Below are 19,421 nucleotides of genomic sequence, written 5' to 3'. Positions count from 1 at the left end.
TCTCTGCCTCTCAGTGAATTGAAGGTATATCAATTATTTTTTCCTTCTTTCTTCAATCCGAAGGTAAATAAATAATTATTTTCAAAAATATTTTTCCAAAATCAAAAAATCTCTTCCCCCGGGTACTTGACTTCAAACTCCTCAGAGATCCTTTTTCAGTGGGAGCCACCCAATGTGCTCTAGTCCCCTTCTACATCACGTTCTGGACTCGGGCCTGCCACCTCAATTGCCTCGCCTCGTGTCAAGCTCCGCCCACGCATCTGACCTCTGGATCGATGCCTCCCACTCCGGCCGCCGGTCACTCCCGTGGGGCTCCTCACCGGCTCCAAACCGGACTGACCCGATGCCCGTCCCTCAGGTCCCAAAGGCCGAAGAAACCCGAGAGGAAAGAACCACGGGTAAACCCCGAAAAAGCTCCGAAATATCGAGGAGCGGCGGGAGCCTCTTCTCGACGCAGCCACTCCGCTCACGAGCGCCACTGGAAGTCCTCTAAAGCCTTTATAATGTGACTATCCCAATTAATGTTGGTAAAGTTGAAGTCCCCTCATACAATTACTCTATTATTGTTTTTACATGCCTCAGTGAATTGTCTACATAACTGCTCCTCTATTGCCCACTGACTATTTGTGGTCTATAATACACTCCAAGCAATTAGACTTCCCCCTTTTCATTTCTAAGCCCTACCCACAAAACCTCAAGATATTACCCTTCCTCACTGCAGTAACAGACTCCTTAATTAATAATGCAGCACCACCTCCTCTTTTACATTGTCCCCATCCCGCCTGAAGATCCTATACCTCGGAATGTTGAGCTGGTCCTCTCTCAACCATGTCTGTAATGGCAACAACATCATAGCACCACGTGCCAATACACATTCTTAACTCGTCTGTCTTACCCATGATATTCTAGGCATTAAAATAGAGGCCAGTGGGTTAACACTGCGGCCTCACGGCGCTGAGGACCCAGGTTCGATCCCGGCTCTGGGTCACTCTCCGTGTGGAGTTTGCACATTTTCCCCGTGTTTGCGTGGGTTCCGCCCCCACACCCAAAAAATGTGCAAGCTAGGTGAATTGGCCACGCTAAATTGCCCCTTAATTGGAAAAAATGAATTTGGTACTCTACATTTTTTTTTAAATAGAGGCCATCCAATCTCACCTTACTCTCTTGAAACTCAACATGCTGTATCCCTATTGCATAAACACTGTGTCCCCACCCCCTGCCAAACTAGTTTAAATCCCTTCCAAAAGCACTGATATTGATTTTAACAATTTACTTGTTTACAGATAGATTGCTAATGGAACATTATTTTGATTTTGGAGGAACCCGGAGGTGTAGATAATTTAGGAGGGGTGGTGTTTGGTCCTGGATAAACAAGTCATGGGACATCTTAGTGGGCGGAGACTAAAGAATTCCTTATGATGTAATTAAGGGGTGGAGCCAGGTCTGCCTGTAGTTTGCAGTTTGCCTTAGGATTTTAGTCAGATAAGACAGGTCTTCAGCTGGCTCCTGAACCGTTCTCTCTATGGTCTTTGCACAGAAAAAAAGTTTATTTATAAGTGGTCTTTGAACTCTATTAGTTTGCTAAATTGGAATATATAGTTTCAGGTGTAGGGAGAAAATGAAAGCTTTTCCTTTTATTTAAGAAATGTTTTAATTGTTAACCGTAAAGCTATTTCTTTGATGCTAATATAATTGTTTCTGTGTTTAAATTAAAGTTTATTTTAAATAAAATCTATTCATTGGTCAGAGCTATCACACCTGTGGTGAAATATCATTTCCTCACAGTTTTACAAATTCCAAATTGTTGGGGTTTCATCCAGGATCCTATCAGTTGAGTTCCTGCAATGTGCTCAATAAATATATACAACACTCACAGTGCAAACATGGTTAGGAATTAGTAATTGAATTCAGTAATCAGATGCCAATCAAGCAGACTGATTTATTGAGTTTCCTGAATGTTATTGCAAGTGTCTCTAACCAGGTACAATCCTTCCCACAGCAGGTGGGTGAAATATTTGTGGGATATATCTTTAAACTCCATCTGGAATTTGAAAGGTACCAAATAATCTGAAGCCCTCTGCTAACAACATACATAACTCAGGCACCTCCTATACAAACCCAGACAACCTCATATGGTCAGAATGGGAACCCAAAATAATGACCTTCTCACACAGCCACACAAAGGCGGGCAATCTTATTTTGCTGATAGATGGGAACATTGACGTTACTTAAGCTAGTTCAACCAACAGAGCATCCACATCAGCAAACTAGCATTTACAGGAGTCGATCACAGAGATGGATAGATGGACGAATCAATGGATGGACAGATAGACGGCTGGATGGACAGACGAGGAGCGATTTGAAAACAAGGATGAGAATTTTAAAATGAAGGAGTTGCTTAACATCATCAAATTATATTGTTACAATGTGTCATAAATATACTAGCAATCCAAAAGAAATTCTTCCACACCAATACTAAATAACAGCATTTTACCGTGGCTACATAAAATATGCACACACATTTGCAAAAATTATAACAAACTGTTGGTTGCATGTCGGCGTTGATTTTAAACAGTCCACAGGCATAAGCACACTGGAAACATGTGCTGTGTTATGTAAGAGAAGAATTATAGACAGGTAAACAGAGCATGACAGACACGTGTGACCCCTTTTCGAAATGTTTCCAAAGCATCAAATTCTTTCATGATGACTAAAGTGATTTGAGACATCACAGATCTCGGTATTATCAAAGCAGTATGGTTTCACTCATTGACACCATAACAATTTATTAGAAATATAGAACGTCAGGAGGAACAACACAATCCTTAAAATTGGCTTTTAAAATATGCTTTTTAAAAATATGTTGGATAAAATTAGAGTTCCTTCTCAACCTATTTTACTTTACTCTTTTGAAATATTCTATCTATTGGAAGAATATGTTTATGACAGAAGTTAATCTCAGTTAATCCAAATAGTTGTTTCAGCTGAGCCAAAATCTATATATAGACTCAAAAGTTATTTAAAGTAATGGAATTTCCAAACAGCATACCCTGCAACGGCTAAGGCCATTTTCTGGAAGGCAAGCTTTCATTTGTACAGCACTGTTTATTTGAACTGCAGTTTAAGATTGAACTTGATGGTGCTTCACATTTGCTAAGAACCCTTCCAAGGGGTCAAACCAAGATTCAAAACTTGCTGGTGAAGAATATGAACCCACGTCATTTCATTCTGACATAGCCAGGATAGAATCGGCATCGTCATTGCACTGATTTTGATCTTATCCAAGATTTGTTTTGTCAAACTTCATTCTAAGTTGGCTACAATTTATTTTTGTGATATTTACAGTAATTTCTTTACTCAACCTAACTGATATACAGTAGTTATGATTTTTAAAATACAGCTGGAAAAATGCCAGGAGAAGATGCAGAGCCCTAGTACAGCAGCAGGTTGGAAATTTAACTGGCAATTTAGTATTTTTTTGAAAAATATGTTTATTCAAATTTTCAATATTTTAACAATTAAACATATGCATCAAGAGGTATCTGGAGGCCAACGATAATGGGGAGGTCCGAGTGGGGACGGTCTGGGAGGCGCTGAAGGCGGTGGTTCGGGGGGAGTTGATCTACATTCGGCCCCACAGGGAGAGAGGGGAGCAGAGAGAAAGGGAGAGATTGGTGGGGGAGATGGTGAGGATGGACAGGAGGTACACGGAGGCCCCGGAGGAGGGATTGCTGAGGGAGCGGCGCAGCCTTAGTGCTGAGTTCGACTTGTTGACCACCAGAAAGGCGGAGGCTCAATGGAGAAAGGCTCAGGATGCGGTGTACGAGTATGGGGAGAAGGGGAGTAGGATGCTGGCACACCAGATCCGTAAGCAGGATGCGGCTAGGGAGATTAGTGGAGTTAAGGACCGGGGAGGAAATGTGGTGCGGAGGGGGGTAGACATTAATGGAGTCTTCAGGGACTTTTATGAGAGACTATATCGGTCCGAACCTCCGGCGGAGAAGGGGGGGATGGGGCGCTTTTTGGACCGGCTGAGATTCCCGAGGGTGGAGGAGGGACGGGTGGAGGGTCTGGGGGCGCCAGTTGAGCTTGAGGAGCTGGTTAAAGGGATAGGGAACATGCAGTCGGGGAAGGCGCCGGGGCCGGATGGGTTCCCGGTTGAATTTTACAAGGCGTATGCAGACCTGCTGGACCCCCTGTTGGTTAGGACCTTCAACGAGGTGAGGGAGGGGGGTCTTTGCCCCTGACGATGTCTCGGGCGCTGATCTCCTTGATCCTTAAGCGAGACAAGGGTCCCCTGCAGTGTGGGTCATACAGGCCGATCTCACTCCTGAATGTGGACGCTAAGTTGTTGGCAAATATCTTAGCCATGAGGATAGAAGATTGTGTGCCGCAGGTTATCCACGAGGATCAAACGGGGTTTGTGAAGGGGAGGCAGCTGAACACTAATATACGGAGGCTCTTGAATGTTATTATGATGCCGGCGGTGGAAGGGGAGGCGGAGATAGTGATGGCGCTAGATGCGGAGAAGGCCTTTGATAGGGTCGAGTGGGAGGTGCTGGAAAGGTTCGGGTTTGGGGAAGGGTTTGTCAGTTGGGTGAGGCTGTTGTATGAGGCCCCGATGGAGAGTGTGGCCACGAATAAGAGGAGGTCGGAGTATTTTTGACTATACCGAGGGACGAGGCAGGGGTGTCCCCTGTCCCCCTTACTTTTTGCACTGGCAATTGAACCCCGGGCTATGGCGCTGAGGGAGTCGGGGGATTGGAGGGGGCTGGTCCGGGGTGGGGAGGAGCACCGAGTGTTGCTCTATGCGGATGACCTATTGTTGTATGTGGCGGACCCGGTGGGGGGAATGCCGGTGGTGATGGGGATTCTCCGGGAATTTGGGGATTTCTCAGGGTATAAGCTTAACTTTGGGAAAAGCGAGCTGTTTGTGGTACACCCGGGGGACCAGGAGTGGGGGATTGGGAGGCTCCCACTGAAAAGGGCGGAGAGGAGCTTCGGGTACTTGGGTGTTCAGTTGGCCAGGAGCTGGGGGGCCTTGCATAAGCTAAACCTCACACGGCTGGTGGAGCAAATGGAGGAGGAGTTTAAGAGGTGCGACATGCTGCCGCTGTCTTTGGCGGGTAGGGTGCAGTCAGTCAAGATGACGGTGCCCCCGAGGTTTCTGTTCCTGTTCTAGTGCCTCCCCATCCTTATCCCGAAGGCCTTTTTCAGGCGGGTTAACAGGAGCATTACAGGGTTTGTGTGGGCACACGGGCACAAGGGTGAGACGGGTGTTCTTGGAGCGGGGCAGGGATGGGGGGGCTGGCGTTGCCCAACCTCTGTGGGTATTATTGGGCTGCCAACGCAGTGATGGTGCATAAGTGGGTAATGGACGGGGAGGGGGCGGCATGGAAGAGGCTGGAGATGGCATCCTGTGTGGGTACGAGCCTGGAAGCGCTTGCAACGGCACCGCTGCCGCTCCGTCCGACGAGGTATACCACGAGCCCGGTGGTAGCAGCTACCCTCAAGATTTGGGGGCAATGGAGGCGGCACAGGGGGGAGGTGGGGTCCCCGATACGGGGGAACCACCGGTTTGTTCCGGGGAGAATTGATGGCGGGTTCCTGAGTTGGCACAGGGCAGGTGTCAGGAGGCTGGGGGACCTGTTCATAGACGGGAAGTTTGCGAACCTGGGTGAGCTGGAAGGGAAGTTCAGGCTCCACCCCGGGGAACACCTTTAGGTACATGCAAGTAAGGGCGTTTGTCAGGCGGCAGGTGGCGGGGTACCCCCTGCTGCCGCCGCATGGGGTCCAGGACAGGGTGCTCTCGGGGGTATGGGTTGGAGAGGAGAGGATCGCGGAAGTGTACCAGGTGATGCAGGTAGAGGCCTCGGTGGAGGAGCTGAAAGATAAATGGGAGGAGGAGCTGGGTGAGGAGGTTGAGGAGGGGACGTGGGCGGATTCCTAGAAAGGGTGAACTCCTCCTCTAAGTGTGCGAGGCTTAGCCTCATACAGCTTAAGGTACTGCATAGGGCTCATATGACCAGGACAAGGATGAGCCGGTTTTTTGGGACCGAGGACAGGTGTATTAGGTGCTCAGGGAGCCCAGCAAACCATGTCCACATGTTCTGGGCATGCCCAGTGCTGGGGGAATTTTGCAAGGACGGTATCGAGGGTGGTAGGATCCAGGGTCAATCCAGGCTGGGGACTCGCAATATTTGGGGTTGCAGTGGAGCCGGGAGTGCAGGAGGCGAAAGAGGCCTGTGTTCTGGCCTTTGCGTCCCTAGTATCCCGGCGGAGGATTCTTCTTCAGTGGAAGGATGCGAGGCCCCCAAGCGTGGAGGCCTGGGTCAACGATATGGCGGGGTTTATTAAATTGGAGAAGGTGAAATTTGCCGTAAGGGGGTCAGTGCAGGGGTTTTTCAGGAGATGGCAACCATTCCTAGATCTCCTGGCAGAACGGTAAAAACAAAGGTCAGCAGCAGCAGCAACCCGGGGGCGGGGGGGGGGGGGGGTTGTCTCTTTGTTTTTGTGTTGGGTTGAATATCTGTTTTTTGCCAATGACGGGCGTTAATTTATTGTTTCTCTTTGTATTTACAGCCGGGGGGGGGGGGGGGTTTCAGGTTTTTTTTTATCTTAGAATTTTCTGTTATTGTTTTCTTTTTTGTGAAAATGTGAAAATTTGAATTAAAATTATTTTTTAAAAAACAAAAAAACAATTAAACATATAAAACACATAACATTTACAAAGTAAAACCAACCCCAAACATGAACAAAACCCCAGACCCCCCTCCCAACCCCCAACTTTCCCCCTTCCCCTAGCAGTTGGCGGTAACCAGTTCCCCAAAATGCAATACAAACTGTAATGAGTCCACGGAGGCAGAAGTCCCTTCACCAGAATTCTTTTTATTAACAAAACCAACAGCAGCATGACCATGTGCATTCAGCTTGCTGTCTACGCTGATTGGACCACTAATCAGAGAACTCGTATTCCAATTGGCCAATCTCAAAACCTGGTCTAAGTCATTACACAAACAAACCCCATCTCTTGTCGAACCCCTCACTCGCCCACCTCAGAGCAAATTTCATCTTCTCCAAATACAAGAAATCTATTAGATCCCCAGCCACCTGAGGCACAGGGTGGAGAAGCTGACCTCCACCCCAACAGGACCCACCTGCGAGTGATCAACGAGGTGAAAGCTAAAACATCTGCCCACACCTGTCTGCAACTCCGGCGAATCCGACACCCTGAATATGGCCCACAGGGCCTAGTCTCTAAATCCACATGCAAGATTGCCGACATGGTGCTAAAGAACGACCTCCAAAACGTCTCCAACTTTGGGCAGGATCAGAATATGTGTGCATGTTTTCTCCTCCCACATCGCTCACAAATATCCTCCACCCCTCAAACAACCAGCTTATCCTTGACTTCATCAGGTGCGTTCTGTGTACTGCCTTTAGCTGTGTCAACCCCATCCTCCCACATGAGGTTGAGGCATTCCCCCACCGCAGCACCTCACACCACAACTCCCCCTCCAGTGCATTCCCCAGCTCCTCTTCCCCCTTGGCCTTAACCCCCTCCAGAAATGCCCCATCCTCCTCCAAAACCTTCCCAGAAATCGCCAAGACAACCCCCCTCCCTCCAACCCCATCTCTGACTACATCCCTCCTCGAACCTACCTCTTCATTCACCTGAGGAACTAGCAGTGCCCCGAAAGCTAGTGATTCAAAACAAACCTGTTGGACTTTAACTTGGTGTTGTAAGACTTCTTACTGTGTTCAACACCGACATCTCCACATCATACATCCCTTCCAACAACGAGCAGGGTGATGCTACCGGAAAGGTCAGCCAAACCTTTTTCACAAAATCCTGCACCTACATGTACCTGAAATCCTCCCCTTGCAGCGCCCCAAACTTTACATCAACTCCTCCAGGCTCCCAAACCACCCGTCTAGAAAAAGATCCTTTATTCCACCACCCCGCACTCCTCCCATCCCCGAAACCTCGCATCCAGCCTTCCAAGCTCAAACCCATGGTTCCCTCGAATAGGCATCAAACCCGCCCCAACTTGAAGTGCTGCCGAAACTGCCTCCATATTTTCAGCGTTGCCACTATCACTGGACTCCCCGAATACGTCCCTGGGACAAACAGAAGTGGTGCCATTGCCAGCGCCCGCAACCCCGACCCCTTAGAAAAACCTGCCTCCATCTTCACCCACAAACCCTCTACCTCCCTACTCCAGCCCACACCTTCTCAGGGTTATAGTATAATAAGTTCGGAAGGGCCAAGCCTCCCAACTGTCGCCCTCTTTGGAGCACTGTCCTCCTCATCCTTACTACCTTTCCTGTCCACACAAATGACAAAATCAACCTCTCCACCCCCATAAAAAATATTTTCGGCAATAAAACGACAGGCACTGGAACAAGAATAAAATCTGTGACAAAATGTTCATCTTAACCACCTGCACCCAGCCTGCCAATGATAGGGGAAGGCTATCCCACCTCAGAAAACCCGCCTTAACCCTGCCCACCAAGCCCACAAAGTTTAACTTACGGAGTCGAACCCAGTCCCGAGCCACCTGCACTCCCAGGTCTCTAAAGTGGGTTGTTGCCAACCAAAATCAGTCCTATCATATCCTGTCTGTGCGGGATCTGCACGTTCTCCCCATGTCTGCGTGGGTTTCCTCCTGATGGTCTGATTTCCTCCCACAAGTCCCTAAAGATGTGCTGTTAGGTGAATTGGACATTCAGAACTCTCCTTCAGTATACCCGAACAGGCACCGTAGTATGGCCACTAAAGGCTTTTCACAGTAACTTAATTGCAGTGTTAATGTAAGCCGACTGGTGACACTAATAAAGATTATTATTATTATCAACCATCTTCTTGGCTGGAATGGCAGTATAGGCTGAGTGGGGCGCTTAAAAGTTGCTGCAGCTTCTCAGGCTCTGAACGTAATTCCCGACCCCGGAGAATCAGACACCAGCGCAGCCAGAATCGAGAGGCCTGTATATGGACTGCATGCTGGTCCATTTGCATGACATGAATTTCTCCTGGCCTGTGGTCCTAGCGGGAGCACGCAGTTCCCGCAATTCTACACTGGCGGCAGCACTTCGTTTCAGAATGGGGAATCAAGCCCTGGACGTTTGATCAGATGCCATTTGATCACTCATTGAATGGGTGACCTTTCATTTTTTAAATAAATTTAGAGTATCCAATTAAGGAGTAATTTAGCGTGACCAATCCACCTAGCCTGCACATCCTTGGGTTGTGGGGGCAAAACCCACGTAAACACAGGGAGAATCCACATGGACAGAAGACATCGGCCTTCCTCCTCTCCATGAGCTCCAGCTTCTCTGAAACCCCAATATCGCCACCAAAGGGTCCGGATCCACCTCCTTCTCCACTATCATGGCTAAAACTGCGAACACACACTCCCAGAATCTTTCCAATTTTTCACAACCCCAAAATGTGCACATGATTCGCTGGCGCCCGCCCACACTTCTTACACTCATCCACTACCCTCTGAAAGAACCCACTCATTCTCGCCCGAGTCATATGCACCCTGTGCACCACCGTAATCTGTAACAGGATCATCCTTGCACAAGAGGAGGTCCCGTTTACCCTACGCAGTGCTTCACTCCATGCTTCCCAATTGATCTCCCCTCCCAACTCCGCTTCCCATTTCTCCTTGATCTTCACCACCCGCTTGCCTCCCTGCTCCCCCAGCCACTTGTATATATCCCCAATTTCCCCTTCCACATCCGGGAGCAGCAGTTGTTCCAGCAGGGTTCCCGACAACCTTGGGAACCCCCTCCAGACCTTTCGCGCAAAGTCCCTAACCTGTAGGTACCTGAACTCACTCCCCCTCGGCAGCTCTACCCTCTCCCTTAGCTCCTCCAGACTGGCGAACCCTTCCTCCAAATACAGATCCTTCACCTTGACCAGCCCCACTTCCCTCCACCTCTTGTACACACTATCCATCTACCCCGGCTCAAACTCATGATTCTCGCACAGCGTCGTTAGCAATGGCAGCATGGATGACTTTTCATATGATTATAAGGTTGCTGTAAGGAGACCTAATTCCCACATGGTTTCCCTGGATCGTTGGATACACTGCTATTTGATGAAAGGTCTTTGCCTTGTCCCAATGATGCTTCCTTTGTCCCCCATTCAATACTACTCCCCACAGACTTTGATAGTGAATTAAGTAAAATGGGGTATGAAATGGACATCAAACTCAAACCTGGTCAATTCTTGCCAGCAAAGTAAAAATGGGGATAATACTGTTTGAACTTTTGATTTTGAAAATATCAATGCCATTTTTCACTGATACAGATTTGATTGTTTTTATGCTCCCATATTAATCTGTCAAAGTTTATCTCAGACATCTGTTCTACCTGAATGGTCCCTGTGCCTGTCTATGCTAGCTCATGGTTTCAAGATCTCCGTCAAATGTTATGAAATCTTCCGGCGATTGACATTTACAATGCTTGCGTATTATACATTGTCCACTGATATCTAAAACTGTCTGAAAGTAATAAGACTGCCTCAGACTCAGCAAAGAGCTTTTGAACATTTGAGAATGTTCACATTTGTTGGAGAGTTTTCTCGTGTACAAGTTAGGATTTGATCTGAAAGTAACTTTATGTTCTTGTCGTTTCCCCCTCTGTTCAGGTGATCCTGACCAAGTAGGAGCATTTTATAATTTATGTTTTTGAAATTGGTTTCATACGTCCTGAGGTGTGGAATGCCAAAGGTGAGAAGTGGAATTTTTACGCTGTCTGAAGCTAGTATTGGCATCAAGTCTTTCCAGGTTATAAATAATACAAGCTAGATGCAATCTAAAGCTCCTTTTTGCCACGTTGATCCAAAAGTGCATTTTACATGCAACTCCAGACAAGCACTAACTGACAATAGCAAAATATTTTAATTTCCGACATCAGCCATCTCCGTAATCTAACTGGCTACCCATTTTATCTTGATCTATTGGGAATTCTATGTTTGACATTGCGCTAATTTATTTTACCTAGACTTTTTACATAGTGAGTTGTTATGATCTACTACGCAAAAAGTAGTGGAAGCCAATTCAATGTTAACTTTCAAAGGGGAATTGAATATAGGCTTGAAAAGGGGAAAAGAAATGTTGGACTATGGAGAAAGAACAGGGGCATAAGACGTATTGGCTAACTCTTTAATAGAGTTGGCGCAGGCATGATAGGTCATCTGGCCTCCTTCTGTATGAATCATTGATTCTGATTCTTAAAACAACTTAAACCACATCATTTTCCATCTCACCATTTGCAGCTGGATTCCATAAATGTTCTGAAAAGAGAGAATGTTGGAAATACTCAGCAGGTTTGGCAGCATCTGTGGAGAGAGAAACAGAGTTAACGACTGGATTTTTCTGGGTCCTTTGAGGACATATTCAGAGGCAGGAAGGCTGGGAAAATGGCACAGGAATGTTTTGTGGTGGTGCTTGGCACCTTCCCGCCACTCTGCCAGTGGTGGAAAAGTTGGAAGTTCAGCTGCCCATCAGGACGCCAATTGAGCCACTTAAGTGGATTAATTAATTTTCATGGGCATTTGTCCATGTGGAGGGTGCTGCCGGCCACTGCTGGGTTGGGAAACCATCCGGTGAAGCAACATGTCTGCAAACGGGAGAATTGCATCCCATGTAACTACTGGATTGTTATTATGGGTGGCACGGTAGCACAGTGGTTAGTACTGTTGCTTCACAGTGCCATAGTCCCAGGTTCGATTCCCAGCTTGGGTCACTGTCTGTGCAGAGTCTGCACGTTCTGCGTGGGTTCCCTCTGGGTGCTCTGTTTTCCTCCCACAAGTCCTGAAAGACGTGCTTTTAGATGAATTGGACATTCTGATTTCTCCCTCTGTGTACCCAAACAGGAGGAGCTAAGGTTAAGGGTAGAGTTGCCGAGAGGAAGTGAGTTCAGTATCTGCAGGTTAGGGACTTTGCGCGAAAGGTCTGGATGGGGTTCCCTAGGTTGTCGGGACACACCCTGCTGGAGCGACTGCTGCTCCCGGATGCGGAATGTGGCAACCAGGGGATTTTCACAGTAACTTCCTGCAGTGGTAATATTGGCCTACTTGTGACAACAAAGATTTTTTTTTTTTGAACTGACCTGGCTCACTGTTAGTCTGCAGGGAAGAATATCTAGGATCGTTAGCTGATCCAGACCCATAGTATTGCAGTTAATTCTTAACTACCCTCTGAAATGACCTAGCAAACCACTCTGTTGTGTTAAAGAAGGCAGCTCACCACCTTCTCAAGGACAATTCAGGATGTGGAATATATGCCAGCCTTACCTGTGACACCCCCAACAGATGAATTTTTAAAATCCTTCTTTCTCTGAGAGTGGTACCTTGTATGTTCATTCCAATGGATGAAAGATCTCGACCAGGCCAGGCATTTCTGATCTTACCTTGTGTTGCAGGGGTACCTGGTCTAGAAAATTAAGTGGCCAAAAGATAGATAAAGTGATAAAGATAGAGAACTGATGTGCACATTCCATGTTCCTGGTAGTATTGTTCCAGACAATATCTAATATTTATACCTGCCACTTGACTCAGGTGTGAGGATACTATTATTCACTGGCTGCAATCCTAGTTGAGGAGCCAGATATTAAGTGAATGATGCTATTTAAAGGAAGCAAGCACCCCATCAAGGAGAAAAACTTTTCAATACAGAAATGGGTGCAGTAGGCTTTAAGAAGGCATCAGGATATTCTGATGCTACCTTCAGGGGTCTCAGATGGGATATCTTCTTTCACCCGGTGGCTGGAAGCCACCTACCAACAAAAGCTCGAGCAGCAGTGGGAAGATGTTAATAAGGAAGTCAAAACCAGGAGCTCAGTGCTCTGGACATGGCAGAAATGCCAGATAAAGTTCAATAGTTTCACCAGATTTGTCAGTGCAAGAACAGTGCTCTATCAAGACAGATCCTTCCTAGTCCCATGAAGTTTAATTTGAGGCCAGGACCGGAAGCAAACTTGGACATGAGGGTGTTGGATTGACAGGTTAATGTGTTCCTGCCTCTGAGTGATCTTAATACAGATGGGGGAACAACAGAAGCAACTACCCACCTCGCAGCAGTGGATGGCCAATAATTACCAAATAGGCTACAGTTGGGGGCAAGGAAGACTCCACCAGGATATTCCTGGTATTGGTGCAACCTCCCACTGAATGCCAAACCAAAGCAACTCCATGGAAGTGGCCTCAGTATCCAATAACCTGCATGAATCTTGCTGACCAAACCCAACCTTTAACACGGGAAGTCTCTGACCCAAACCTACACAAGCCTTGCTGACCAAACCCAACCTTTAACATGGGAAGTCTCTGACCCAAACCTACACAAGCCTTGCTGACCAAACCCGACCTTTAACACGGGAAGTCTCTGACCCAGACTGACACAAACCTTGCTGGCCACACCCGAGCTGTAACACGGGAAGTCTCTGACCCAAACCTACACGAGCCTCACTGACGGCACCCAATCTTTAGTGTGAGAAGTCCTGTTGTTTGTCTACATTGTTTACTTGCAAGTCCTCTCCTACAAGTGGAATTACAGATGGCATCACGGCTGCGAACCTATTACAGGCACCCTGTATTTATTATTCAATGGTACATCTTACTTTTCTTGCCCTTTTCTTGACTTGACTGTCGTCAGCCTAGATTTTGTCAGTTGTCATATGAGTAGTTCAGGGCTATATGAAATAAATGATCTGAAATCCGAAACACAGTCGGTCTTGAGAGTTTCTGATAAAGGATATTCAACTTGTAATATAAGTGCTTTTAGTTGGTTCAATAAGACAGTCAATACAGTGGGCGGGATTCTCTGTTGATCGACGGCGAAATCGCAAAATGCGATTGGGCGGAGAATCGGCAAAATCACGGCGGGCACTGATTTTACGCCAAATCGCTATTCTCCATCACCTTGACAGTGGTTACTCTATGGGACCGGGGTGCAAGCAGAGCCATCCTTTGAGGCTCCCTCACCACCTGTCACTGGCTGTCATGGAGGCCTGCTCTGGTCTCAACCAGGATCCGCACGCTCGTGGCCATGAAGCACAGGGAGCGGACCATCTGGGACTGGGCCACCTCCCTCTGTGTCTCCACCACCTCAACCAGTGCCTGGGCAGTGCCCCTGATGTTCCCAACTATGGCCTGCTGTGTCCAGGCCATGCTCAGGAGTGCCGCTGTGATGTCCAGATGACTCTGGCACATGGTTGCCTGTGAGACGGCAATCCTGCAGTGGACCTCTGTCAGCGCCTGCACAGAATTCCCCAGGCTTTGGACATGCTGATCCATAGCCGAATCCAATGCCTCCACCGCGGATGCCACCTGTGCGGTGTTGGCCTGGTTGGCACGCTTTGTCAGCACCACCTCCCGCTCCTGCACACGGTTGGACTCCTCCAACTGCACTTGCAGTACAGGATTTCAGGGCTCTGCGACTGCAACTCCACTATAGATGGGACTGTCCCTTCCAGAAGCCCTAAACCCATCTGGCCGGCAGCTGGGGTCGACCCTCCCTCCGACCGTTCACAACCTCAGGTGTTCCTACCTCCACCTGCTGTACCAGGTCATCTGTGTGGTGCGTACCAGAGTCCCTTCGCTGATGTGCCCAACCGAGGTGAGTGTCTCTGGGATGGTGGAGGGTGTTGGTGACAGCTGTGACAGAAAACCTCCGACCCTAGCTCCAGGGTCTCCTGAGTCTCGAGCGGAGGGCTGGTGTCCGAACTGCTCCATTGCTGCTCGGCCCATGGGTGGGATCTGGCTCTGGTGCCAGATGGACCCATCCCATCTCCAGCAGGTCCTGCAAGATACAAGACAAAACGCACGATTGGACTGCGTGCGGGCCGGGGGGGTGTGTGGGTTGGCGTCTGGGGGGGAGGTGGTGGTGATGTAGGGTGAGAGTGGTGTGAGGTGAGAATGGTGTGGGGTGAGGATGGTGTGGGGGTGGTCGGTTTGGCACACGTGTCATCATAGAATTTACAGTGCAGAAGGAGGCCATTCGGCCCATCGAGTCTGCACCGGCTCTTGGAAAGAGCACCCTACCAAAGGTCAACACCTCCACCCTATCCCCATAACCCAGTAACCCCACACAACACTAAGGGCAATTTTGGACACTTAAGGGCAATTTATCGTGGCCAATCCACCTAACCTGCACATCTTTGGACTGTGGGAGGGAACCGGAGCACCTGGAGGAAACCTACGCACACACGGGGAGGATGTGCAGACTCCGCACAGACAGTGACCCAAGCCGGAATCGAACCTGGGACCCTGAAGCTGTGAAGCAATTGTGCTATCCACAAAGCTACCGTGCTGCCCCAAACCCTGTCATGGAGAACTGCAAGCAAGGTCTCACTCCCTCGCCCTCCATCCAACTCCACCTTGGCAAAATCCCTTTCCTCCGGACCACCGACCACATCCAGGGCCCTTTGCTGTGCCATTGTGAGGGGCTGCAGGTCCGGCGGATCCCACTCCTATCTTCTCCCACTCCTGGCGGTTATGAGCAGCCTTTTACTGGGTGAGGTGCGGACAGAAACAGAAGACGTCAGTGTTAGATAGTCCGATTGATGCAGCCCAGGGGGTGGATAGCTGGTGATCTCAGTGACCAGGGCACTCGGCCACAGCGGCCGGTATTGGTGTAGATTGGGGATTTGGCCACCCTGCAGGTTGTGGGGGTTGGGGTCGCGGGTGTGTGGGAGAGGGGTTAGTGCCAGGGGCACAGTGCTGACTACTCACCCTGGTCGGCCTGAGGAGGTTGTGCAGTTTTTTTCAGCACTACTGGCTCGTCCGGACTACGATGTCCAAGGCGCTGACCGCCTCTGCCACCTGCACCCAGGCATGACGAGCGGCAGCAGCTGGCAGCCTCCTTCCCAAGCCAGGGTATAGGGTCATCCTCCTCTCCTCCAGGGTGTCCAGGAGGGCATCCAGCTCTGCGAAACGTGGGGCTGCACGTCTTGCTGCCATCTTATTGGCTGGGATGGTACGTGTGGGGAGTTAAGTGTGTATATGTGGCTGCAGCTTGTCAGCCTATCAGCATGGGGAAAGAAACCTCCTGCTGATTACCACATACCGGCCACCATCAGCTGATGAATCAGTACTCCTCCATGTTGAACACCACTTGGAGGAAGCACTGAGGGTGGCAAGAGTGCAGAATATGCTCTGGGTGAGAGACTTCAATGTCCATCACCAAGTGTGACGCGGTAGTACCACCACAGACCAAGTTGGCCGGGTCCTAAAGGACATAGCGGCTAGACTGGAACTGCAGCAGGTGGTTAGGGAGCCAACAAGAGGGAAAAACAGACTTGACCTCATTCTCACCGGCCCGTCTGCTGCAGATACATCTATCCATGACTGTATCGGTAGTATTTGGGCAGTATGTTACACATGTGACCAGCACTGCGGCTTCACAGCGCCAGGGTCCCAGGTTCGATTCCATGCTGGGTCACTGTCTGTGCGGAGTCTGCACGTTCTCCCCATGTCTGCGTGGGTTTCCTCCGGGTGCTCCGGTTTCCTCCCACAGACCAAAGACGTGCAGATTAGGTGGATTGCCCATGCTAAATTGCCCTTACTGTCCAAAAAGGTTAGGAGGGGTTATTGGGTTGCGGGGATAGGGTGGAAGTGAGGGCTTAAATAGGTTGTTGCAGACTCAATGGGCCGAATGGCCTCCTTCTACACTGTATATTCTATGTTCTGCTATGTTCTAAGTGACCACTGGACAATCCTTGTGGAGACAAAGTCCCATCTCCAAATTGAGGATACCCTCACTGGAGGAAGAGGTCCACAAATATCTCCATTCTCAATGATGGAGGAGCCCAGCACATGGGCCGAAGGGCCTGTACTGTGCTGTACTGTTCTATGTTCTATAAGTGCAAAAGACAAGGATGAGGCAATCTTCAGCCAGAAGTGCTGAGTGGATGATCCATCTCGCTCTCCCCCAGAAGTCCCCAGCATCACAGATGTCAGTCTTCAGCCAATACGATTCACTCCACGTGATATCAAGAAAAGGGCAGAAAAGGGCACAGTGACAGAGCACAATTGCTTCACAGCTCCAGGGTCCCAGGTTCGGTTCCGGCTTGTGTCACTGTCTGTGCGGAGTCTGCACATTCTCCCCGTGTGTGCGTGGGTTTCCTCCGGGTGCTCCGGTTTCCACCCACAGTCCAAAGATGTGCAGGTTAGGTGGATTGGCCATGATAAATAGCCCTTAGTGTCCAAAATTGCCCTTAGTGTTGTGTGGGGTTACTGGGTCATGGGGATAGGGTAGAGGTGTTGACTTTGGGTAGGGTGCCCTTTCCAAGAGCCAGTGCAGACTCGATGGGCTGAATGGCCTCCTTCTGCACTGTAAATTCTATGAAAAGGCTGAAGACACTGGATACTGCAAAGGCTAAGGGTCCTGATAATATTGAATATAGATAATATAGAACTTCCCGTGCCCATAGCCAAGATGTTCCACTACAGCTACAACACTGGCACCTACCCGGCAATGTGGAAACTTGCTCAGGTGTGTCCTGTACACAAGGAACAGGACAAATCCAAGCCAGCCAACTACCGACCTATCAGTCTAATCTCCATCTTCAGCAAAGTGATAGAAGGAGTCAGCAACAGTGCTATCAAGCGGAACTTACTTGACAATAACCTGCTCACGGAGGCTCAGTTTGGGTTCTGGCAGGGTCACTCAGCTCCTGACCTCGTTACAGCCTTGGTTCAAATATGGACAAAAGCGCTGAATGCCAGAGGTGAGGCAAGAGTATTGGCCCTTGATATTAAGGCAACATTTGACCGAGTATGGCATCAAGGAGCACTAGCTAAATTGGAGCCAATGGGAATCAGGGGGAAAAACCCTCCGCTGGTTGGAACATAAAACCATAAGAACATAAGAACTAGGAGCAGGAGTAGGCCATATGGCCCCTTGAGCCTGCACCGCCATTCAATGAGATCATGGCTGATCTTTTGTGAACTCAGCTCCACTTTCCGGCCCGAACACCAGAACCCTTAATCCCTTCATTCTTCAAAAAACTATCTTTATCTTAAAAACATTTAATGAAGGAGCCTCAACTGCTTCACTGGGCAAGGAATTCCATAGATTCACAACCCTTTGGGTGAAGAAGTTCCTCCTAAACTCAGTCCTAAATCTATTTCCCCTTATTTGAGGCTATGCCCCCTAGCTCTGCTTTCACCCGCCAGTGGAAACAACCTGCCCGCATCTATCCTATCTATTCCCTTCATAATTTTATATGTTTCTATAAGATCCCCCCTCATCCTTCTAAATTCTAACGAGTACAGTCCCAGTCTACTCAACCTCTCCTCGTAATCCAACCCCTTCAGCTCTGGGATTAACCTAGTGAATCCCCTCTGCACACCCTCCAGTGCCAGAATATCCTTTCTCAGGTAAGGAGACCAAAACTGAACACAATGCGCCAGGTATGGCCTCACTAACACCTTAGTCATACCTTGGAGTCATACGTTGCACAAAGCAAGATGGTTGTGGTGGTTGGAGGTCAATCATCTCAACTCCAGGACATCACTGCAGGGGTTCCTCAGGCCCAACCATCTTCAGCTACTACATCAATGATCTGCTTTCCGTCATAACATCAGAAGTGAGGACGTTTGCATAATGTTCAGCACCATTTGCGACACCTCAGGTAATGAAGCAATCCATGTACAAATGCAGCAAGACCTGGACAATATCCAGGCTTGGCCTGACAAGTGGCAAGTTATATTTGCGCCACACAAGTGCCAGGCAATGACCATCTCCTACCAGAGAAGATCTAACCATTGCCTCTTGACATTCAATGGCATTATCATCGTTGAATCCCCCACAATCAACATCCTGGGGGTTACCATTCATCAGAAACTGAACTGGACTAGCCATATTAATACTGTGGCTATCAGGGCAGGTCAAAGGTTAGGAATCCTATGGCGAGTAACTCACTTCCTGACCTCCGAAAGCCTGTCAACCATCAAAAAGGCACAAGTCAGGAGTGTGATGGAAAACTCTCCACTTGCCTGGATGAGTGCATCTCCAACAACACTCAAGAAACTCGACACCATCCAGGACAAAGCAGCCTGCTTGATTGCTCCTGATGTGACCATCAATTCACACGACACGTGGTTGGAAGTGAACAGTGGTTTTAATAGTCTTTCAACAGAGCCTGCCTGCGACGAGATGTACTGGCAGGCAGGCTCACGACTGCCGAGCTTGATACTTCCGGTTAGTGGGAGGAGCCATGGGCGGAGCCAAGGGTGGAGCCCAGTACAAACTCCTCATCTCCCCCTATGGGCAGAGCCACGCAACTGCTCGTATACCGAGCTTACATAGACACAGTACATCATATATAATAACAGTGTGAATTACACGGACTGTGATTCACCACATTCACCCCCTGTAAAAAAAAATTGAGTCCGGCGGGGGTGATGT

This window comes from Scyliorhinus canicula, chromosome 14, assembly GCF_902713615.1.
Source record: "Scyliorhinus canicula chromosome 14, sScyCan1.1, whole genome shotgun sequence".
NCBI classification, from domain to species: Eukaryota; Metazoa; Chordata; class Chondrichthyes; order Carcharhiniformes; family Scyliorhinidae; genus Scyliorhinus; species Scyliorhinus canicula.
The sequence above is the reverse complement of the archived record's forward strand: the minus strand, read 5'-3'. Positions refer to the sequence as shown.